The 25,824-nt window shown below is 39.6% G+C and overlaps 1 protein-coding gene and 1 pseudogene across 1 annotated transcript in view; one reads left to right on the forward strand and one right to left on the reverse strand.

Annotated features, from left to right (window-relative positions):
- Positions 1–25,824, reverse strand: part of C3H2orf88 (chromosome 3 C2orf88 homolog) — a 157,097-nt gene that overhangs the window by 67,117 nt on the left and 64,156 nt on the right. Inside the window, exon 6 of the transcript XR_011387190.1 lies at positions 1,893–2,047. The gene's annotated coding sequence lies outside the window, so the exon portion shown is untranslated. The remainder of the gene's footprint in view (positions 1–1,892; positions 2,048–25,824) is intronic.
- On the forward strand, positions 1,092–24,437 carry LOC100357063 (probable RNA-binding protein 46; annotated as a pseudogene).

A 25,824-nucleotide genomic window follows, 5' to 3' on the forward strand; every position in this document is an offset into this window, starting at 1 on the left:
CCCTGGACAATCTTCCATCTACCCGTGATGTCCACTCTTTAGTCCCATCAGGAATTCATCATTTCCCCTATCTTCCTTAGTATCTTTCCATTCACAAAGACAAGAGTGATATGTATTTGTGAACTTCATACTGTGGAATGTTGGGCATGTGGCTATGATATCTGTCTATTAGAACTAGGGATCCCTCTAAGTATTTCATCATCAAGGTTTATAGTTAAACAAGTGATGGGTTTTGGGGGGAGAGGCATGTACCACATGGTTTGTAGTCCAAGTAGGAAACAGTTATAACCTTTGTAAAGTAGATGCAAGCCAAAAAAAAATAGGAGTCAGACGGTGACATATTAGTAGTTATCTTTAGTCATTAACAGTCACTTCAATTCTCATCTTATCATCTGAGCATAATGTCCTCAGAGCAATACTACTTACATTTGCAGGCTGCCGCTTGGATTTGTCAGCTTCCAAAAGCAGGGCTAGTCCAGCAAATGTGTAATTTATTCATTCTGGGCATCTGGTGTGACTGTGCTAAGAGCATTTTCTTGCTCTGAGCCTCTTTCAAGGTATTATTGCCATGTTGGATTTCATTCCTTTACCCTCAGTTATTATCTCTCCTTTCCATTTTACATTACTTTTTACCATTTTTGGAAGGGATGATAGGTTCAGCCACTGTGCCAGTCCATTTTCTTATAGCAATACTGACCTAGTAAGTGTTTTTCCCTGAATTCACTCCCATTCATACAGGGTAGAGCTATACAGGTGCAGAACTTATGGGCTATCCCAACCACTTGCTAACTCTGAAGCATTCACTGTGTACCCAAACTTTGCCAGATGGAATGAAGGCACAAGCCTGTCAAGCCATTAGGGATTCTGGCATACATGTTTATGGTTACCGTTTTTTGCTTAGGAATCAATCACTTCTGCTTCTGGCAGTCCCAGGTGCATCCCTGGGACCACGGCATTAGGTAAGGGGAAAAACTGAGCTGCCTGGAGAAGAATTGCCTAGTTGGACCAGACCTCTCTCTTTCCCCCCAAATCCTTCAGAAAAGTGGAAGATTCTCCCCAGGGAGCACCCTACACTCTCCTGTTGAGTGTGCATGCGTGATCATGAAGGTATGTAAGCCAGTCCCTTATGCCTTTATCTCTGTTTTTTCAGTCACCCATTCCAATTCTCTATCAAACAGCTACTCTGAGGATGATAAAAATAAGTCCATTTGATATGGTATTTCTTTGCCCACTGTTGGACACTGTGGCCTGTAAAATATATCCCTTGTTTTTTTCTTCTAATGCTTTAAAAGTATTTTAGGCATTTGCATCTGGGTATGCAGAGCCCAATCCAGAGTGTCTATTCCAATAGGAACCATTCTGAGCCCCCCAACTCCTGACTCTGGGTCAAGGCTACTGGCATTGGTCCCGTACACTCCACTAGGTAAATCAGTAAATTAAATTTTTGGCATTTTTTTGGCACTCTGAGAGTGTGAGAGGAAAACTTCTAGATGCAGCCCATCTTTGCATAGCTGATTGTACCAGACTGGAGCTCCCTGAATCAGGTCCACATTTCATGAATCCAGGTATCTACCTCAGGGCAGTGCTCCAAAAGATCCACTTGGTGGTTCCATACACCTTCTGAATGTGGAATAGGGTTCTCCTAATAAGCAGTGATATGTCCTACTTTAATTCACCCCTTAAGTTCCCAGAGTGCTTTCTCTAAGGATGTACCCCATATGGGTATCCCTTTAACAGTTCATTTTCATATTGTTTGTCTACCAGACCATATGGCCAGGTGATCAGCCCATGAATCTATACTCAAACACAGAGGATTTTACCATCGTCCAATTCTTCCATCACTGCTAGGAAAATAGCACACAATTGAGTCCACTGAACTGATATATTCTTACCTTTTTCAGTCAGCGTCTTTCCCTTCACTGGTCTTAGAGCAGCAGCTTTCCAAACAGAATGCTGTCCATGCATCTTGGAATCACCATTCATAAATCAAGCAGTTCTCTGTTTATCAATCCAGAGCTGTGCTCTTCAAATGGCTTCCGAGTTGGTCCTGGGGGAAAGAGTATCTGATCATGATTATTGTGGGTGCTTCCTCACATCCCCTGCTAGGTTGCTCTGTATAAATTACGTCCAGTATGAAATGCTTCTGGGCACTACCTTTTTTTTTTTTTTAGATTTGAAAGGCATAAAAACAGAGAGAGAGACAGAGAGACAGAGAGACACACAGAAGTGGAGAAAGAGAGACAGACAGACAGATGACACAGAAGGGGAGAGAGAGAGAGAGAGAAAGAGGCAGACAGACAAAAACACACAGAAAGAGAGAGAGAGAGAGACTTCCATTTGCAGGTTCACTTTCCATATGCCCACAACAGCCAAGGCTGGGCCAGGCTAAAGCCAGGAGCCCAAAGTCAATACAGGTTTCACACGTGGATGACAGGAACCCAACTACTTGGGCCATCACCTGCTGCCTCCGAGGGTGGGCATTAGCAGGAAGCTGGGATTGGGAGTGGGGCTGGAACTTGAACCCAATCACTCTGATATGGGATGAACGCATTCCAAATGGCGTCTTAACCACTGTGCCAAATGCCTGTCCCCGCCTTCTTTAGTTGAGTGCCTCACTGACATCAATGCAAGATATTATCTTCAGTTTCATGATTATTCTATGTCTTTCAGTTACAGAGGCAGTCTCAGCTAATGCCTGTAATTGGCAGGCCAATAACTCTCAAATGGTGTGCCCCAGATTGTAGTGTCTGGGCACTTTCCCGCCCCAAATCCCAAGTCACTGCCTGGAGGTGCTCACAGCCATCTGCCGTAAGCTCCAGTTGGAATGAGTATGAATGGCAGGCACTTCCCAAATCATACCTCTGAGTGGGGACTGCAAGGGCCTAAAGGCAATGAGAGAGCTACCATTTTTTTGTAATTAAATATGGACATCTTTTGCTTAAGTTTTCCCTCAGATACAGCTTTTTCGGGTTGTGGTGGTAATCTTACAGGTAGGAACTAGCAATATTCCTAGAAAATATAAATAAACCAACCAAATGCTGGGCTTCGTGTTTGGTCCTAGGGGTAGGTAGCCACAGCACTGCTTTTTTTTTTTTTTTTAATCATTTGTGGGAGTAGAGAATAGACAGGAGGAAAACACTCTGGTTTTCCCTTATAGCACAACCTTTGGTGTTGGAAGTAGAATCAAAGATCAAACTTAGACCAGAAGATGCTCCTGGCACCTCAATACTCAGGAAATTCAAAGGTTTCAAGATCTCTGTGCCAGAGTTGGGGACAAACATCAATATATTTTCCTCATTTTTTTCATAAATATATCCCATCATTCACAGTCAGAAACAATTTAACTTTTTCCTTTCCAATTTGAACGCACTTTTTTCTTTATTTCTCTAGCCTAATGACTCTCGCTAGGACTTCTACTACTCTGTTGATAGAAGCAGTGACAGGGGGCCTCCTTGTCTTGTTCTTGGTCTTAGAGGAAAAAACTTTTCAGCTTTTCAACATAATGGAAATGATGTCAGCTGTGAGCATGACATTCGCAGCTTTATTGTGCTGAGGTACATTCCTTCTAGATGCAATTTGCGAATTTTTTTTAGCATGAAAGGATGCTGAATTTCATGAAAGGCTTTTTCTGTATCTACTGAGATGATCATTTGGGTTTTGTCCTTCATTCTGTTAATGTAGTCTATCACATTTACAGATTTGTGCGTGTTGACCCATGCTTGCATCTCTGAGAGAAATCTCACCTGATCATGGTGAATGATTATTTTACTGTGCTGTCAAATTTTGTTTGCTACTAATTTGTTGAGGATTTTTATATCTTTGTGTAAGAGGAACATAAGCATGTAATTTTCTTTTTCTGTAGTATCCTTATCTGACTTTGTTATCAGGGTAATTTTGCCCTTATAAAATTAGTTTGGAAGTATTCCCTCCTCTTTAGGTTTTGTGTATGTGTATGTGTGTGTGTGTAAGAATTTCAGAAGGATTGGTATTAGTTTCTAAAATATTTAGTAGAATTCAGCAGTGAAGCCATCAGGTCCTGGGCTTTTCATTGATGAGAGACTTTTTATCACCAAATTCAATTTTCTTACTTGTTACGGATCTGTTCAGATTTTCTATTTCTTCATGATTTAGTCTTGGAAGGTTGTATGTTTTTATAGATTTTTCCATTTATTCCAGGTAAAGCACTTTTTTGGCATATAATTGTTCCTAGTATCTTATGATTAGTTTTTCTATGATATCAGTTCCAATGTCTGCTCTTGCATTTTTGATTTATTATTTATCTTTTTGTCCTCAGTCCAGTTAAAGGCTTGTCAGTTTCATTCTTTCAAAAACAACTTCTAGCTTCAAATGCCTGCAACAGTCGGAACTGGGCCAGGCTGAAGCCCGGAGCCCTGAACTCCATCTAAGTCTCCCCGTAGGTGGTGAGTACTTGATCCATCACTTGCTGCTTCCCACTGTGCACATTAGCAGGAAGCTGGGACCAGAAGCAGAAGCTGAATTCCAACTGAGGCACTCTGACATGGGGTGGGGGCTTAGCTGCTGTACCACAATGCCCACCCTAGGATTTCCCTTTTGATTTCTCCTTTGACCCACTAGTAGTTCTGGAGCATGAAGTTTAATTTCCACATTATGTGTGAACTTTCCAATTTTCATCCTGTTACTGATTTCTAGTTTCATACCATTGTGGTTGGAAAATATACTTGATACAATTTCGATCTTCTTAAATTGGTTATGACTTGCTTTGGAGCCTAACATTTGATCTATCATGAAGAATGTCCCACAAACTTTTTAAACAACATTCATGATGGCCTGAGCAATCCTAAAAAGAAGACAACTTACAAAGCCATACTTAAAAACCAAAAAGGAAATCTTGGTAAGCAAAAAACTGCAAAGAATTCTTGAGTGGCTGAAAACAAGTTTGTATCCAAGAGGAAAATGGCAGCCCCTAGGACAAAAGCAAGAGCTTTTAGAAAACTATTACCAACAGAGATGATAGCAACAACAAAACCAAGGACGCTCTGTGTCCAATGGGCTGCAACGGGAGCATGCATCTGTAGGTGAGCACGCACCCAGGAAAGAGGACAAGGTTTAACCACGGGTGTTACACGGGCAGAGAGCAGCCCAGTCCTCACGGACGGTCAGGGTCACATCGTACCAGCTTTCTCACTGACATCTGAACTGAGCGCCATCCTGGCAGCTCTCCTGCTCCCTCAGTCACACAGGCGGAACAGACAGAGGCACCAGAAAGTCTAGCAGGGATGATCAGTCACACAGAGGAGCTCAGCAGCCAGAATCACCAAATACTGCAGGAAGCCACCACCAGGTCAGGAAAGTCACGGGGAAACACATTTTGAACACTCAGAACAAAATTGTATTTCAAAGTACAGTCTCTTTGTGCAATAAGGGAGGGCACAAAATTCATGTAAAAGAATCAAACACAATAAATCAGAGATATTAAATCAGAAACTAACTGATGGAAGTGATAGAAACTTGGATAAATGGGCCAAAAGTTGAATGGACACACTAAAGGAACAAATGTGTGAAACAGAAAATTTGGCTCAGGAATTTGCCCAACACAAAAGAATAAAGGGAAAAAATATAAAAGAAGATTTTATAGAGCAGAATACCAAGTTCAGTAGAGCCAAAGTCCTCTTAAGAAAAATCTTAGAATTAAAAAATAGAATGGAGGGGAACAATGCCGCTTTCATCTGCAACTTGCAAGAATTTTGAATACAGACTCCCAAGAGGGTTAGCGTCTGTGAAAATCTAGCTCAGTGCTTGTACTAAATATTTTTACGGCTTTTTTTCCTCTCAAAAGCATATATTTTATATATGAATATTCAAAAATAACTATAGTTTGTGTTAATATATCAAATTCCAAACTTCTTGTCCCTTTGATACAAATTTAAAATGGCTTCCTAAGTAAATACTTTCTTCCTTACATCTTATTTTCAGATTTGGCTTTTAACTTTTAATATTTTTATGATAACAGGATGGAAGTCCATATTTTAAATAAAAGGCTAAGAGATATGCTTCCATTTTTTCTTATTAATATTTTCAGTTAAATTAATATGTTCCATATCACTAAGAAAAACTATGCATAATGAAGAATAAGGGCCAGCATTGTGGCTTAGCAGGTAGAGCCGCACCTGCAGTGCTGGCCTCCCATATGGGCACTGGTTGGAGTCCTGGGTGTTTCACTTCCAATCCAGCTCTCTGCTAATGTGCCTGGGAAGGTAGCAGAAGATGACCCAAGTTCTTGGGCCCCTGCACCCTCGTGAAAGGCCTGGAAGAACATCCTGGCTCCTGGCTTAGGTTTGGCACAGCCCCGGCCATTGTAACCATCTGGGGAAGTGAACCAGCAGATGGAAGATATTTCTCTCTTTGTCTTTTCTCCTCTCTCTGTAACACTTTCAAATAAATAAATATTTTTTAAAGAGAAGAAAAACAGAAAAAATAAAGGCAGAATAATTACCAAAAGCTTAACATTACTTGACTCACTTGATGTGCTGAAGTATGAATTCTTTCTCCTTTCTCTAGTTTTAATTTTCCATAAACATGAAACATTTAAAAATAATTATGTTTTTAAACTTAATTATACAAATGTAATTAAGATAATTATACTGTTTTTAAAAATAATTTTTTAGAATCCTAGGGGAAAATATTGATACTTTAGGAGCTTTAAAATCTCTTTACTATTGAAGAAGTTCTTTCTTTCATTCTTTTCAAAATGCTACCAAAACAGTTAAGTATCAATGAAAACAATTTTGCATTTTTGGTTTCCATTTCAGTACTAGGATCTCAGATAATCACGACATAATTTCTGTCCTGTTCCCCCTTCTTGCTCCCATACATGTATCACCTTTTGGAAATGTCTTGCTTTGTGCTTTAGGAGGAGAGGAAAGAGGGAGGAGAGACAATAATGAATTAGGAGGAACTGAGAAAAAAGAAGACAGAATCGGCATTAAACATGAGCACTCCATTTTTCTGCAGAAGTCACAGCACAAGCCTTGGTTTCAATGCACAGTTTTGGGGATAAAAGAAAGCGTGGGTCGAACCAATAAATCAAAAGGGACCACTCAAGATTTCAGGCGAGTTGTGCACCTAGTGTTCTTGCTAAGCCTCGTCTAGCATGGGCTTAATAATAATGTAGGTTTCGGGGTCAGATTTGAGGCAACCTACCTGGAGGGTTGTGATCCACCCTAAGGTTTTCAGGAAGGTCAACTGAGGTCAGGTCAATTTCAAAATGGATACAAATTCTCTGGTGGTCACCTTTTACATAATTTGAATAAGCCATGGAGCTGAGTAAGTTACCTAATAGTTTGTTACCAGGAGACCATGCCAAGGTCATGTGGCCCACTTGACACTTAGGGTTTCAGCAGAATACAAACAAGGTGTTAACAGGAACAGAAGAGAAGCAGCAGGATCCATCTCTTGTTCTTTTCATTGTGACTGCTCTATTCTACTCCTAGACGACTAGAAACCAATTAGAGACCGGATATCACCAGAATGGTATGCTTGAGTATGGCTGGTCCGTGAATGAAAGGATTCAGGATTCAATGACCTCTGTCAAAGTTGTCTTCTTTCTTGTTTGTTCCCAACATCTAAATTCAACTGCACTACAGGAAAATTTTCAGGTTTGAGTATTTTCCCAGTTAAAATTCAAATGGCTTAAAGAGACACAAAGCATTATTCTACCAGCCTACAAATCAACAGTTCTGTTATCAGCCTTAAAATCTAGTCATCAGTTGTTCCATTCTCTCTTGGAGAAGCTAAAAATTTCAGTGCAGGGTGACAGAAAAATATCTAAAATGGATGACAGAGTACTAGTTAAAAGAGTTTGAAAATTCTCTCTGTGTGACTTGGGATGGGTCATTTAATCTGCCATGGTTTCAGTTCTTGTATCTATAAAGCTGTATCCCGAGGCCCCAAGCCCAACCCTGACTGAAAGAACAAATCCAGACAGAAAGGGATCAAGATGGCTTAAGGGCCGGCGCCGTGGCTCACTAGGCTAATCCTCCGCCTGTGGCACCAGCACCCCAGGTTCTCGTCCCAGTTGGGGCGCCGGATTCTGTCCTGGTTTCTCCTCTTCCAGTCCAGCTCTCTGCTGTGGCCCAGGAAGGCAGTGGAGGATGGCCCAAGTCCTTGGGCCCTGCACCCACATGGGAGACCAGGAGGAAGTACCTGGCTCCTGGCTTCGGATCAGCGCAGTGCACTGGCTGTATCGGCCATTTGAGGGGTGAACCAGTGGAAAAAGGGAGACCTTTCTCTCTGTCTCTCTGTCTCTCTCTAACTCTCCTGTCAAAAAAAAAAAAAAAAAGATGGCTTAATAAGAGAGGAGTGTCACTAGTGTCAGCCACTGAAAAAGCAGGTTTGCAGGAGACAGGCTGAGGGCAAACTTCTGTAAAGCAGTGATGAAAACTGCAAACAGCACACAGACTCCGAGAGCCTGCAGCGTATGAGGAACAAGGCCTGTTGCCACTGTGGCTCCTACTTTGGAGCTCCACCCAGGGGAGGCCATCTTGCTGGAGAAGGTAAGCAGAAGGGCCGGGACCCCGCTATACACTGCAGCTGGCCTAACGACAGGAGAGCTTCCCTGCCCTCCCTTTCAGTTCAGTCTAGAAAGCTAACTGGGGTCTGAGCAACTCTTAGCCTCTCTCTACCTTCACAAGCACCAGACCCAAGCTGTTGTGGGACAGCGCTACTGTCTTAGGGGACATTCTGACTTAGGGGACAGCAAGCAGCCCCATCACCCCCAGAAGCTCCTAGAATCTGAGCCAGAGCACTTTCCATGGTAGAGAACAGGTCCCAGCATCCCACAGTGGGATTTCGGGGCACCAGCTCCGGAGTCACACTAGCTCACTTTGCATCATCTAGAGAGGTTGCCCTTGGCATCTCGGGGCTTGGCACCAGCAAGCAGCCCATAAGAAATCCTACAGGACTAGCCCTGAGGAAGTCCCCACTGCACTTCTTCACACAAACCTCAGTGTCATCCTTACATTCCCTGTGGGATACAGGAGCAGTTCCCTCTGTGCTCTAGAGCTCTGGGACCATCACTGTTGGTGCCACAACCTACAGAGTAACTCACTCTCATCTCTCATCTGTGAGATCTAGAGGGCTGTATCTGTATTCCTCTGCTTCAGGCTGGTGGCTGCCAGTCCACAATCCCCAGCGTAACTGGCCTGTAGCCTGACCTGTTCAACCTGAGTCAGGACCCTCCTGTAGCTCTAGGACTGTGACTGTTAGCTCTAGATTCCTCAGAGTCACCAGAATCTACCCTCTGGAACCCAGGGAGGACCTTCTTGTATCCCATCACTCCAGGCCCACACCTGCCAGTGTACGATCCTCAGCATAAGCTGTATTCATCCCATAGGACTGGGGCAAGTTCCCCTTCTTATCCCCAAGTGCTGGGACTAGGACCTTTTGTGCTACAAGCCCTAGCATAAATTGCACTCATGCAGCAGGATCTGGGGAAGGCCCTATTCATATCATACAGTCCAAGAGCCACAGTTACTGGTAACACAAGGCCCAGCATCACTTGGGCTTCCAGGGCAGAACAAAGGAATAGCCCGTCTTTGTCCCACAGCACCATGTATGTGACTATAGTCTTCACAAACTCTAGTGTGATTAACATCCAACTCTCAGGGGACTGAAGAGAAATGAGAGGAAGCCCACATCTACTTCAAAGTCATAACACAACCTTCAAGAACTGCTGCAGACTAGACAACTCCTGACATTGACACAGATACTACTGACATTGACCACAGCTGAAGAAATCACTCAGGTTACACTTTTAGGCTCACAGAAAATCAAAGCCAACGCAACAATCCAAGAGATATCCCACAATCCACTGAAACAAAATTCTTTTCCAACAAAACCTATTCCATAAAGAAGAAGGAACTATTATACCAGATGCACAAACGTTAACATGGGGACACAGGAAACATGAAGGAGCCGGGAAGCATGACACCTCCAAAGGAACACAATAGTTCTCCAGAAACAGAACTGGATTTAAGAGAAATGTATGAAATACCAGAAAAGATAATTATAAATAACAATCCTAAGGAGACTCAATGAGATACAAGAGAATACAGATAGACAGTTTAAAGAAATTAGGAGGAGCCAGAGGTTAAGCCATTGCACTGTTGCAATACCAGTATCATACTGGAGTGCTTATTGAAATCCAGCTTCCTGCTAATGCAACTGGGATGTCAATGGAAGACAGACTAACCGCTTCAGTTCCTGCCACCCACGTGGAAGAGCAGAATGGAGTTTCTGGCTCTTGGCTTCATCCTGGCCCAGATGTGGCTATTATGGCCATTTGGGGGAGTGAACCAGCAGATGAAGGGTTTCTTTCTCTGTCTCTGTTTCTCTCTCTGTCACTCTTTCAAATAAATAAATAAATCATAAAAAATAAATGAAGAAAACAATATATGAATGAAAAATAAACAAAGAAACAGAAATCATTTAAAAATTATAAACTTGGGGGCTAAAGCTTCAATAATTTAAATGAAAGTACAACTGAGAGTTTCAACAGAATAAACCAAATGGAATAAAGAATTTTTGGACTAGACTGTTGAAAAAACCTAGACAAAAATACAGAGAAGAGAATTTAAAAGAATGAAGAAAGCCTCTCAGACATAAGGGATATCATTAAGCAAACACATATTTCTATTACAGGGATACCTGAAGGAGGAGAGAAGGAAAAGGTATAAAGAAAACTACTAAATGAAATAATAGTTTAAAACTTCTGAAGTCGTAAAAGTGATAAGACCATCCCAATACAGGAAGCTCAGAGAACTCCAGCAAACTCAACCAAAAAAGATCTTCTCCAGCATGTTATAGTCAAATTGTCAAGAATTAAGGACAAAAAGAGAATACAAAAAACACCGAGAGAAAAAGTCAAATTACATACAAAAGAATAACTGCTAGACTAACAGCAGACTTCTCAGCAGAAATCCTACAGGCCAGAAGAGAGTGGGATGATATATTTAAGGTGTTGAAGGAACAAGACTTCCAGCCAAGGGTGTCATATTCAATGAAGCTATCCTTTAGAAGTGAGAGAAAAAAAAGTATTTCCAAGACAGGCAAAAACTGACAGAATTCATCACCAACATACCAGCATTATAAAAAAATCTTAAAGGGAGTCCTACATTAGAAGCAATGATCCTGAAAACATATGGCAGTACAAAATTCACTAACAGAGCAGATATAGAAAATAACCCATTGACAAAATGACAGGAGTTAGTTACTATCTATCAATATTATCCCTAAATGTAAATGGATTAAATTCTCTATAAAGATAAAGGTCGACTGAATGGATAAAAGAACAAGACCCAGGGCTGGTATTATGGCACAGTGGATGAAGCCATGGTCTGTGATGTTGGCATTCCATATGGGCAATGCTGACTGCTCCACTTCTGAGCCAGCTCCCTGCAAATGTGCCTAGGAAGGCAGCAAAAGATGGCCCTAAGAGTTTGGGCCCCTGCACCCAGGTGCAGAATTGAATGGAGTTCATGGTTCCTGGCCTCGGTTTGGCCCAGCTCTGGCCACTGTTGCCATCTGGGGAGTGAATGAGTGGATGGAAGTTCTCTGTAACTGCCTTTCAAGTAAATAAACAAATCTTAACAACAACAACAAAAACTTAATACCCAACTATATGCTGCCTACAAGAAATTTACTTCACAGCAAAGATACACATGGGGCCAGCGCCGCAGCTCACTTGGCTAATCTTCCGCCTGCGGCACTGGCACCCCAGGTTCTAGAACCGGTTGGGGTGCTGGATTCTTTCCTGGTTGCTCCTCTTCCAGGCCAGCTCTCTGCTGTGGCCCGGGAAGGCAGTGGAGGATGGCCCAAGTGCTTGGGCCCTGCACCCGCATAGGAGACCAGGAGGAAGCACCTGGCTCCTGGCTTCGGATTGGCACAGCATGCTGGCCGTAGCAGCCATTTGTGGGGTGAATAAATGAAAGGAAGACCTTTCTCTCTGTCTGTCTCTCTCACTTTTTAACTATGCCTGTCAAAAAAAAAAAAAAAAAAAAAAAAAAACCTCACTTCACACAGACAAAGATAGACATGGGCAGAAAGAGAATGGTTAAAAAAAAAAAAAATAGACCATGCAAACAGGAAGAAAAACAAGCTGAAGTAGGGATACTCATTTAAGGTAAAATAGACTTTAAATAAAAAATCATAAAAAGAGACAAAGGAGAACACTATGTATTAATTAAATCATTAATTCAGCAAGAAGATAGAGCAATAACAAATATATTTGCACCCAAAACATGATCACCCAGATATGTAAAGCATATGTTATTAGATGTAAAGGGAGAGAGAGAGACTCCAACACAATAGTGGAGAACTTCAACACCCCACTGTCATCAATGGACAGATCATGCAGACAGAAAATCAACAAAGATACAATCAAGTTGAATCATATTTTAGAGCACATGGACCTAACAGACATTCATAGAACATTTCACCTAACAGCTACAGACTACATATTCTTTTCATCAGCACATGGGCCATTTTCTAGGCTAGATCTTATGTTAGGCTACAAATCAAGTCTCAGTAAATTAAAAAAAAAAAACAGAAATACCATGTATTTTTGCAGACCACAAATTAATAAAACTAGAAATTAACAACAAGAAGAATAATAGAAATTTTAAAAATATATGGAAATTAAATAAGCTACTGAATAACCAATGGAACACTGAAGAAATTAAAAAGGAAATGAAAAATATTTCCTGAAACAAATGAAAATGAAAACAAAACATACCAAAATTTGTAGAATACAACAAAAGCAGTAGTAAGACATTATAGCAATAAGTGCTATAAACAAGCTAGTAAACAATTTAATCATGCATCTCAAGGAAATAGAAAACAAGAACAAACCAAACCCTAAACTAGCAGGAAGAGAGAAATAGTAAGAATCAAAGCAGAAATAAATGAAATTGAAATGAAAAAAATATACATACACACAAAAGATCAACAAAATGAAAAGCTAGCTCTTTTAAAAAGAGATTTATTTATTTATTTGAAAGAGTTACACAGAGAAAGAGAGGCAGAGAGAGAGAGAGAGAGAGAGAGGTTTTCCACTGGCCACAATGGCAGGAGTTGGGCCGATCCGAAGCTAGGAGCCAGGAACTTCTTCTGGGTCTCCCACATGGATCCAAGGACTTGGGCCATCTTCTACAGCCTTCCTAGGCCATAGCAGAGAGCTGGGTTAGAAGTGCAGCAGCCAAACTCAAACCAGTGCCTATATGGGATGCTGACACTGCAGGTGGCAGCTTTTACCCTCTATGCCACAGCGCTGGCCTTGAAAAGCTAGCTTTTTAAAAAGATACACAAATTTTTACTTAGTCTAATACATAAAAAGTAAGAAAAAAAATAGAGATGAAGCATGAGACATTACAATTGATATTACAGAAATACAAAGAAGCCCAAGAAATTACTGTGAACAAACTATATGCTAACAAGTTGGAAAATTTCAAAGAAACTGATTCCTGGATACATATAACCTGCCAAATCTAGATCAAGATGATATAGAAAATCTAAACAGATACATAATAAGACTGAAGCAGTAATTACAAGTCTCCCATCACAGAAATTTCTAGGACCGGATGGCTTTACTCCTGAATTCCGCAAAACATTCAAAGAGGAACCAAAACAATAGTTTTCAAACTACTCCAACATATTAAAAAGGATGGAACTCTTTCAAATTCTTTTTATGAGGCCAGCATTACTCCAATACAAAAACCAAAGAAAACTATAGACCAATATTCTTGATGATTATAGATGCAAAAATTTTCAACAAAATATCACCAAGCCAAATCTAATACTACATCAAAAGGTCATACATCATGATTAAGTGGAATTTATCCCAGAGGTACAAAGGTGGTTCAACATTTACAAGTAATCATCAAATCACACCAACAGAATGAAAAAACAAAAACCATATGATCACAATGGAAGTGGAGTAAGTATTTGATAAAATTCAACAACCCTTCATGATAAAAGCTGTCAACAAATTAGGTATACAAGGAACAAAGCTCAAATTATAAAGGCTATATATGACAACCCTGCAACCTATAATATCATACTGAATAGGGAAATCTGAAAGCATTTCCCCTCAGATTTGGAAAGAGACAAGGATGCTCATTTTCACCACTCTTATTCAATACAGTTTTGGAAGTATTAGCAAGAGCAATTAGGGAAGAAAGAAATGAAAGGCATCAAAATTGGGAAGGGGGAAATCAAAATGGCTGTGCTTGCAGATGCCATGATTTTATACGTGGAAAAACCTAAAAACTCCACAAAAGCTGTTAGAACTTAGAAACTCATTCAGTAAAGTTGAAGAATACAAAATCAACATACAAAAATCAGCATTTTAAAACATTTATAGTAATAATGTTATTGAAGGAGAAATCAAGTAAGAAATTCCAAATCCACAATAACTACAAAAATACAAATATTTAGGAATAAATTTAAGCAAAGAAGTGAAGAGCTCTACAATGAAAATATGAAACACTGATGAAAGAAGTCAGCAAGGAAACAAAACAATGGAAACATATGCCTGTTCACAGACTGGATGAATTAAAATTAAAATGTCCATACTAGCTAAAGCAGACTCAGTGCAACCCCTATCAAAGTACCAATAACATTTCTTACGAAAAAAAAAAAAAAACTCCTAAAATTTATATGGAACCACCAAAGACCAAGAATAGCCAAAGTGATCCCAAGGGGGAAAAAGAACTTGAGTTGTAGGCATAACAATATCTGATTTTAAAGCACACAACAAAGCTATAGTATAAAACAGCATGGTATTAGCACAAAAACTGACACACAGATCAATTAAATAGACTAGACAGCCCAGAAATTAACCTACACACATTCAGTCAAACGATTTTTAACAAAGGCTTCAAGAATATGAACTGGAGAAAATAGAATCTTTTCAACAAATGGTGCTGGCAAAACTGGACAAACATATGTAGAATCATGAAATCGGACTCCTATCTCTCATCATCTACAAAAATCAACTCAAGGTGAATCAAAAACCTAATGAAAGACCTGAAACCATGAAATTGCTAGAAGAAAAATAGGGGAATCACTTCAAGACCTTGGTGTAAACAATGATTTCTTGGATAAGACTTTAAAACACAGGCAACGAGGCCAGCACCACGGCTCACTAGGCTAATCCTCTGCCTTGTGGCGCCGGCACACCAGGTTCTAGTCCCGGTCGGGGCGCCGGATTCTGTCCCGGTTGCCCCTCTTCCAGGCCAGCTCTCTGCTGTGGCCAGGGAGTGCAGTGGAGGATGGCCCAAGCGCTTGGGCCCTGCACCCCATGGGAGACCAGGATAAGTACCTGGCTCCTGCCATCGGATCAGTGCGGTGCGCCGGCCACAGTGCGCCGGCCGCGGCGGCCATTGGAGGGTGAACCAACGGCAAAGGAAGACCTTTCTCTGTCTCTCTCTCTCACTGTCCACTCTGCCTGTCAAAAAGAAAAAAAAAAAAAACACAGGCAACGAAAGCAAAACTAGAGAAATGAGATTAATTCAAACTCAGAAGCTCCTGCACAGCAAAGAAAATAATCAATACCATGAAGAGACATCTGACAGAATGGGAGAAAATATATGCCAGATACTTATAGACAAAAGATGAATATTCAGAATACATCAGGAACTCCAAAAGCTCAACATTAAAATAACCAATCTTAGCAAGAAGTGGTGAAAGAATAGATAGTTGTTAAAAGAAGAAATACAAATGACCAAAAAATGTAAGAAAAATTGCATAGTAACACTAGTTATCAGAGAAAGGTAATCAAAACCACAATGAGGTATTATTTTACTCCTCTTGGACTAGAAGTTATAAAAAAGACAGAGGGTATGGAGAATATGGAACTTTTACACACTGTTGGTGGGAATGTAAATTAGTACAGCCACCTGTGGAAAACAGTCTGGAGATTTTTTACAAAAATACAACTTCCATATGATGCACCAACTGCACTACTGGGTATATACCCCAAATACATGAAATCCTTGAGTCAGAGATGCCTCCTCTACCACGTTTATTGCAGCACTGTTCACAATAGCCAAGGTACATAATCAGCCAAGGTGTCCACCATCAGATGAGTGAAATTTAAAAAAAAAAGTGCCTTATATACACAATGGAATACTATTCAGACACAAAAAATGAAATCCTGTTATTTGTGGTTCACAGACTGAGGCATATATATCAGAGTAACATAACATATTAACAGTGGGGAAGCTGGGTGTGGGGTGCAAGGGAACAAGATGTACTATACAATTTTTGTTTTGTATATTTAAATCTCTTCTGAAATAATTTTTTTAAAAAAGCAAGTGGAAAAGGACTACAGAAACCAAGTAACAGCCAGAGAGAGGACATGTCCTGGACTGGCTGGGAAGTGATATCTCACAAAGGAGGGGTGAGTCACAAAGAAGGGGCAGGAAGGACGTGGGACCCGTCTCACCAACTGTGTGCCTGACTTAGAGGCGGCTCTCTGAGGAGGCTTAGCTTTATGGCACTACTGTGGAGGCACTCTGATGGGACTGCTGGCTGTAGGCTCTTCTGAATATGGTGACTCACACAAGACTCACCTCATCCTACCTCTTTAGTCTTATTTGGTTACTTGTTAACATCATTGCCTCTATTTTGTTCTCTGACAGACCCTTCACTCCATCAAGAACTAGAATTAGAACATACTACGCATAGATGAATTATTTTCTCCCTCATCACCTGAGAAAACCTTATGTTTTTCAGTATTGTGTTGACATCTGTTGAGTTTGGACTGGTTGTTTCGAGAAAAGAGAAAAGCAACAAACTATGATGGGTTAATATATTTAAAGTGCATAATCATGACATATAGCTAATATTTACTTGTTTCTAAAAAATGAGTATGTTGTTTTATAAGATACACAGGTAATCATTTACATTTTGTCTGTGAATACATTTTAATTACACAATTAATTTATGGGTCCAATTTTCTAATGGAAATGTTCCAGCATGAAAAAGGGAAACATTGCAACATTAGCTTTTCATGTTGCAACCACTTTATCATAGCAGAAATTTAGAGGTAGTTCAAAGTCCATAAATAAAGCATTGGTTAAATTATGAGGCATCATAAAATAGAGTGCTCTGGAGCTGTTAAAAAATGAGATTGATGTACAGGCTCTCATTTGTACTGCAGCCAAATCTAAGTCAGATGAGACATGCATGTACTGATTTCTATATAAAACAACATACATGATGATTGTACATATCATGTAACAACTTGATTCTAATTGTGAAAAATGTAGAGATACACACTTACATATTCGAGTTATATCATTAAAAAAGAACTCCACACTATGAAACAGAGCAACCATCTAAGGGTACTTCAAACACTTTGTGGAAAAATAGAATCAAAAGATAAGCTGATTTTACTGCAAAAAATTTTGCAATACATACCTAGTTTTCCCATAATATGAACTTTATACGAGAATTTTAAAGACCTCTCACATGTGGTAGGCTGTTTCTTGCACAATTCAAGGAGACAGTATTCACAGTCTACAATGATAAAGTATTGAATGGCGTATGTGCTTGTACAAGGATGGCAGATTAGCTGAGAAGATGTTGCAATAGACTTTTGATTAGTCCAGCTTTAGTCAACCACTATTACGATGCCCAGTTTCTCTGTGAACACAATCTTTCTAAAGCATTTTTAGTTTCCTTAGACTGACTGGTTTATTTTTAAACTTTCAGTGGATTTTAAAAACCAATTTGACTTGAAAAGGATTATAAGAAGCCCTAAATAATTTTCTCTGAAACTCCAATGAAAATTGGAATTCCATTTCTCTTCTTAAAGAAACATTGGTTCCACTGGAAAAAAGTTACAAATACTTATTTCACACTAAGAATCAGAGTTTCTTTCCTTATATTATAAAACAGTTTTTTTCACTAGAAATCAATCCAAACATCTACACCCAACTTATATTTGATCAAGGATCTAAAACCAATTCCTGGAGTAAGGACAGTCTATTCAACAAATGGTAATGGGAAAACTGGATTTCCACGTGCAGAAGCATGAAGCAAGACCCCTAACTTACACCTTACACAAAAATCCACTCAACATGGATTAAAGATCTGAATCTATGACCCAACACCATCAAATTATTAGAGAACATTGGAGAAACCCTGCAAGATATAGGCACAGGCAAAGACTTCTTGGAAAAGACCCCAGAAGCACAGCCAATCAAAGCCAAAATTGACAAATGGGATTACATCAATTGAGAAGCTTCTGCACTGAGAAACAAACACTTGGCAAAGTTAACAGGCAACCGACAGAATGGGAGAAATTATTTGCAAACTATGCAACTGATAAATGATTAATAACCAGAATATATAATGAGCTCAAGAAACTTAAAAAAACAAAACAAACAATCCAGTTAAAAATTGTGCAAAGGATTTAAACAGGCATTCTTCAAGAGAGGAAATCCAAATGGCCAACAGATACATGAAAAAATGCTTAGGATCACTAGCCATCAGGGGAAAGTAAATCAAAATCACAATGAGGTTTCACATCATCCACTTTAGAATGGCTTTCATATAGAAATCAACAAATAGCAAATGTTGGCGAGGATGTGGGGAAAAAGGTACCTTAATCCGCTGTTGGTGGGAATGTAAACTGGTATAGCCACTGTGGAAGACAGTATGGAGATACCTCAGAAATTTGAACATAGACCTCCCGTATGATCCAACCATCATACTCCTGGGAAGTTACCCAAGGGAAATAAAATAAGTATGTGAAAGAGTTATTTGTACCCCCATGTTTATTTCAGCTCAATTCACAATAGCTAAGATATGGAATCAACCCAGATGTCTGTCAACTGAAGACTGGATAAAGAAATTATGGGATATGTACATTATGGAATACTACACAGTGGAAAAAAATCTTATCATTTGCAACAACATGATTTAAACAGCAAAACATCATACTTAGTGAAGTAAGTCAGTCCCCAAATGAAAAATACCATATGTTCTCCCTGATATGAGCACCTAAAAGGTAATCTACAGAAGTGAAATTGACACTATGAGATTTGATGAACAGATTTCATACTATTTGTTGACCTCTTTTCTTAGTATAAATCAATCTTATAAGTATAAAGTTAATTGAATATAGATTTTAGTAAAAAATAAGAATGAGAATAGAAGAGGGAGGAAGAAGAATGATGGGAGTGTGGATGGGAGGGAGAGTTCATAGAAGAATCACTATGTTCCTGTAGTTGTATTTATGAAATGTGTAATGTTTATTGTATACCTTAAATAAAATTTTCTGTTGAAAAAAACCCAAAAATGGTATTTTCACATTCTTATCCGACTGCCATCCTACTGTTAGTTCCTTAATATTTTATTAAATTGACTTTATTTACTATATATAAATGCATGTATTTGAATTTTATATCTATGAAGTCACTGGGTTGGTTTCATTATATTGTATCTAACTCACTTACAGTAATTGACTATAAAGATATATAAAGCCTCCTTGTACCACACAAAAACTATGGGCCCTCAGCTGCATGCATGCCAGGTTTCAGGAAGCCCTGCTTAAGGCCATTTGTGCCTGCTGGTGGGGAACAGAGGAATAAGAAAGCATATGAAATCAAAGTTATATTGATATAAGTTCACAAAATAGATAACTCATTTGTAAAAATAACTCCAATGATCATAAGCTTCTTATCCTTGGTAAGGTTTGACATAGATTTAGATTCACAAATTATTCATGTTCTGATATAATATTTGAAAGTTTCTTCTCACTGATCTGGAGTGACTAATCAACTTTGTTTTTTTTTCATATATTTTTATTTTATAATGGTATAAGAACCATATTTAGAAAGCTCTAAGATTTGCTTCCATCTCAAATATGTGTAAGTATTGAGGTTGTCCAAATTTCTCATCCATAAATTCATTATTCACTTCTCTGGGTCCATTGACTCATTGCTGTGGGCTGTGATCTGGGGATAATGGGCTGGACAAGGAAGGAGTATGTGGGTGCCAGTGGGATTTGTGAGACCTTAGAAAGCTAGAGATTTTGAACCAAGCCCCTAAATAGTACCTTGAATGCAGATGCCAGTTACTATCAGGCCCAAGTTCCCTAGCCTCCCTCCTGCAGCTTAACTCACAGGAGTCACAGCTGGCCCCACAAGAGTCTAAGCACTGGACACTAGAGGTCATTTGAGACTCTAAAAGATAATACTTCAGGGGCCAGTGTTGTCTCAAGAGGTTCTGCTTAGGGGAGCCCCAGATTTGGAAGGGGAATCCCAGGCATAGGGCAGAAAGTAACTTCCGCCTGCATGTAGGGCCCAGGATGGCTGAAGCCCACTTGTCCATCATACCAACCAGGAACTTGGACACAAGCTGATGTAACCAGACCAGAAGACCAACCATTGTGACTCCAAGCAGTCCTTTATCACCCCACCAGAGGCAAACATATAGCTGTCTATCCTTTTCCCCTTCTTCCTGACTTCCCCCTTCTTTATAGCCTCTTTAAAACTCCCCAAATACCCTCATCCAGGAGGGTGGTAATTCCTAAGACTTTGGTCTGCTACCCCTTCATCTGACAACAGATTAAAATTTTCTTTCCACAACCCTCAATCCTCCTCCTTGTTATTTTATTTTGCCACAAGGGACAGAGACCAAGCTTTTGGTAACATCTGACACCACTTGTATCTGGACATTCATCCCGATTTTCTGTGAAGGAGTTGCTGCCGAGTTTGGCTTGAAAACCAGAGTCTCAGATGTCTTATTTATTTTTCCCCAATAAGGGGACATATTGCTTAAGTTCTTTATAAATAGTGATATACATCCCTGATATAAAAAGTACAGGACAGAATTAAGCTTTCTGGCTCTGGAGAACATTGTCTGTGTATCCCTCCTGGGGGCTCTGACAGCCAAGGGAAGCTGTGCTGAGATAGACCGAGATGCCTGGCCAGCTGGCTCCACCAAGCCTGCATGTACTTGGCCCAATACTTCAGAAACTGGAGGAGGATGTGTATATTTTCTTTCCAATGAACTATAGTCTATTTAAATTTATAAAGTTAAAAAAAGAGAGAGCATGACAATTCTTTCGATGTCTTTTATCTATGTCTACCATTCAAGTAAATATCACCTACAGTTTGTTTTTTTGTTTGTTTGTTTGTTTTGTTTTGTTTTTTTTTTTTTTTTTTTTTGGACAGGCAGAGTGGATAGTGAGAGAGAGAGTGAGAGAGAGAGAGACAGAGAGAAAGGTCTTCCTTTGCCATTGGTTCACCCTCCAATGGCTGCCACGGCTGGTGCGCTGTGGTCGGCGCACCGCACTGATCCAAAGGCAGGAGCCAGGTGCTTCTCCTGGTCTCCCATGGGGTGCAGGACCCAAGCACCTGGGCCATCCTCCACTGCACTCCCTGGCCACAGCAGAGAGCTGGCCTGGAAGAGGGGCAACCGGGACAGAATCTGGCGCCCCGACCAGGACTAGAACCCGGTGTGCCGGCGCCGCTAGGTGGAGGATTAGCCTAGTGAGCCGCGGTGCCGGCCTCACCTACAGTTTTTAAACTTTTCCTTATTACTCTTACTTTCTCCAAATCTGCGATTCTTGTAGACCAAAATGTATTTGCTTTATCCTCCCATAACTAAAGTCCTAATTCTATCACTTACAACTTTTCTGCTGGTTCACTCCCCAAATAGCTGCAACAGCCAGGATGGGGCCAAACAGAAGCCAGGAGTCTAGAACTCCATCTAGGTTTCCCATATAGAGACAGGGTAGCAGGGACCCAAGCAGTTGAACCATCTTCCATTGCTTTCCTAGGCACATTAGCAGGGACTGGATTGGAAGTGGATTCAAACAAGTGCTCATATGGGATGCCAGCACCACATGCAGTGGCTTAACCTACTGTGCTCCAATGCTGGCCCCCTACTCTTTCAAAGAAACAAACTTATAAATAATAAACCTGAATTGTTACATACATACATACATAATTGTTCTAAGAAGATTTTAAGGATCATTACAAATATTTTATTATATATTTTCATAGCTTTATACAGATAATTTTTGCATATTTGTATCTCTGAGACTTGCCACACTGTTTAAATAATTTTACTCCTCTCTCCAAAATGTAATTAAGTGTGTGTGTGTGTGTGTGTGTGTGTGTAGTTGGGGGGACATTTTTTTGTTTTAATTATTTATTTTATTTATTTGAGTTTTATGCTCATGGAGTTACAGAAAGGCATTTCACTGCATTAACTGCTACTTTTGTAGGAACTGCTTAAAGGGGTCAGCACCGTGAAGTAGTAGGTTAAGCCTCTGCCTGTGTCACTGGGCATTTCATATGGGTACCAGTTTGGGTCCCGGCTGCTCCACTTCTGATCCAGCTCACTGCTAATGGCCCAGGAAAGCAGTAGAAGATGGCTTAAGTATTTGGGCCCCTGCACCCACATGGGAGACCTGAAAGAAGTTTCTGGCTCCTGGCTTTGGATCGGCCCACCTCCAGCCATTGTGGCCATTTGGGGAGTGAAACAGTGGATGGAAGATTCTCTCTCTCTCTTTCTCTATCTCTGTCTCTTTCTCTCTCTCTCTCTCTCTCTCTCTCTCTTTCTCTTCTTCTCTCTGTTACTCTACCTCTCAAATCTTAGTGCAATGCATCAATGCATTTCTCAACAAACATCCCAAACTTTTTCATAGAAAAGTAGTAGGAAAAAAACAAAGCTCTTCAGATAGTCTATTATTTCAGCATTAAGTTTTGCATGATTACATCACAAAATGTGTGATCCTTGGCAATTGTACCAAATCAAAAAAAAAAAAAAAAAAAAGGGAAAAAAATAACATGGACAAGTTTGAGGATAAAGGAGAGAGAAAGTCTAACCAATCAATAGATGAGGAGGTTGCAGATGCTACAGAACTACCATTCTCATGAATGAGGTGCTTTGGGAGTTTCTAAGGAGGCCACCAGGAACGAGGAACTCATCTGATGAAATCGTGAAGGAGCTGCAAGCTTCTGACGTAGCTATGTCAAAAACAGAAATTCACGTGCCAAGGCCTGTCACTAGACCAATGGCAATATATTCTTTCTCTTGTTCTGTCATGGTGAACTTGAGGTCCACAGGTGGTGAGATTAGACCTGGCCTGACCAGGTTGAGATAAGGACAAGGCAATGTGCATCTTAGGCCACGGGAGAGCAGGAAGCAGACAATCCAGCTCCGACAGATGCTCCATATGGGACACCTGACAGTACCACCTAGATGGAAATTTGACCAGAGACCTTTATCAGTGTTTGTGTAAGTTTGGATAATTGCAGATTATTTATCAGAGCGATTCCCAAGGAAAAGAAAAGAGAAGAAAATTTTTATGAAATGAAGAAAGTTACAGAAGGAGTTGTAGATGTCATTGTATATCCAAGTGCAGACCAAAAATTGTGGCTTTGCATTTGTTGAATAAGAACCTCACAGAGCTGCTGCTACAGCTAGAAGAAAACTAATTCAGGGAACATTCCAACTGTTGGGCAACACCATTCAGGTAGATTGGGCTGACCCAGTGAAAGAGGTTGACAAGGAACTCATGCAGAGTTAAAATTATCTATGTAAGAAATTTAATGATCTCAACTAGAGAGATCATTAAAGCAAAATTCAATAAATTCAAGCTTGGTGCCCTTGACCGAGAAAGGAATCTTAGAGAATTTCACTTTTTCAACAGAGAACACGCAGTGGCTGTTACATCTGTTATGAATAGCAAATGCATTGATGGAGCAGTATTGCAGTAACACTAGCAAAACAAGTAAATAAGGAAAACACTTGGAGACAGCATCTTAATGGTCAGCTTAGCCCCAATTCTGAAAATCTGCTTGTGTTTTCTAACACAGAAGAGTCACCCCAAAACTTTAGGCAAACTACCAACTTTTCCTGATAGTCTTAACGGTCAGCATAGGCCAAACACACCTGGAATTGAAATTTGTCCTTTTTTTCCTGGAACAAAGCGTACTCCAATTGGTATGTATTTTTTATTATTCAATCATTTTTATTCTGCAGTCATGCATTTAGATTACTGCAACAAAAGTTATTTGGTACTATCAGAATATTATTTATATTCAACAACAAGTCAAGAGGGGAAAGTATTCTTATTAAATAGTTATTCCTGCTACTGCAGTTGAATCTCAAGGTAACTTCATGCCAGACAAAGTGTGTATGGCATTAGAAGATGCAAAGGAACTGACAGCCCCGTTTACACTACTTCATTTGGACAAGGCACACAATCTTTTCAGCCTGGACCTGTGTAGAAGAATTTGGAGAAAACGAGCAGGTCCTTTCTGATGTTGCTTGAGCTTATTCTCCTACACTTGATCTCATTTTTGTTGGCTGAACATTAAGTCCCATGACAATATTACGTTAATGCTCATATGTTTTAGGCCTCATTTATAGCAGCAGGGCAATGCTACAGAAGAAAAAAACTCTACCTATATATTAGATGACCCAATTTCTTTTCTTCTATTACTAAAAACACCTTAGCTTTTATAAATAATCATTTTACAGTCATTGTTATACCCTGGGCTTATTCTAGACTAAAGAACATAGTTGAGTTTTTGGAAAGTATAGGATTTACAGATTTGGTCTTTACACCAACATATATAAAATTTTAATTAAGGAAGCAGAAAATTATTGTTGCATTAGGTGAATGTCTATTTTGGAACATTAATATTTGAAATATAATTGATTTTTAATAATTTGCTTTAATGTTGGATATTTTTCTACACTGTAAGTTGATAAGCCTTTCTTGAAGTTTAGTATATGTGCAGCCGAAGCGAGCACGCGTTTCTTGAAGTTTAATTTATGGAGATGATTCATTTTAGTGTTTTGTGGTACCAATAGGAAGTTAATGTTAAATTGGTGTGTTGTTACAAAAATATGTTTATGTTAGTATTTAAATAATAAAATATTAGGCAGTTAGTTTGCACCAAATGTTTTCTGCAGTCTGCTGTATATCCCGCTTTCCATGTTGGATCGTTCTTTCCTTTTTAATTCTATCAGTTAGTATTAGCAGACACAAGTCTTGTTCATGTGATCCCTTTGACTCTTAATCTTATCGTTATGAGCAATTATGAAATGAAACCGATCACTTTGACTAGTGAGATGGCATTGGTACATGCCACCTTGATGGGATTGAATTGGAATCCCCTGGCACGTTTCTAACTCTATTGATCATATGCTGAACTGTACATCTCCTCCCTCTCTTATTCCCACCCTTATATTTAACAGAAATCACTTTTCAGTTAAATTTAAACACCTAATAATAATTGTGTGTTAATTACAGAGTTCAACCAATAGTATTAAGTAGGACATCAAAAAAATACTAAAAGGGATAAAATATTACATTGTACATCAACAGTCAGGACAAGGGCTGATCAAGTCATTCTTTCTCACAGTGTCCATTTCACTTCAACAGGTTTCCTTTTTGGTGTTCAGTCAGTTGTCACCAATCAGGGAGAACACATATTTATCCCTTTGGATCTGGCTTATTTCACTCAGCATGATGTTTTCCAGATTCCTCCATTTTGTTGCAAATAACTGGATTTCATTGTTTTTTACTGCTGTATAGCATTCTATAGAGTACATATCCCATAATTTCTTTATCCAGACTACTGCTGATGGGCATTTAGGCTGATTCCAGGCCTTAGCTATTGTGAATTGAGCTGCAATAAACATTGAGATGCAGACTGCTTTTTTTTGTTGTTTTTTTTTTTTTTTTTTTTTTTTTTTTTTGTTGTTGTTGTTGCCAATTTAACTTCCTTTGAGTAAATTCCAAGGAGTGGG

Source organism: Oryctolagus cuniculus, chromosome 3 (assembly GCF_964237555.1).
Source record: "Oryctolagus cuniculus chromosome 3, mOryCun1.1, whole genome shotgun sequence".
Taxonomy (NCBI): Eukaryota; Metazoa; Chordata; class Mammalia; order Lagomorpha; family Leporidae; genus Oryctolagus; species Oryctolagus cuniculus.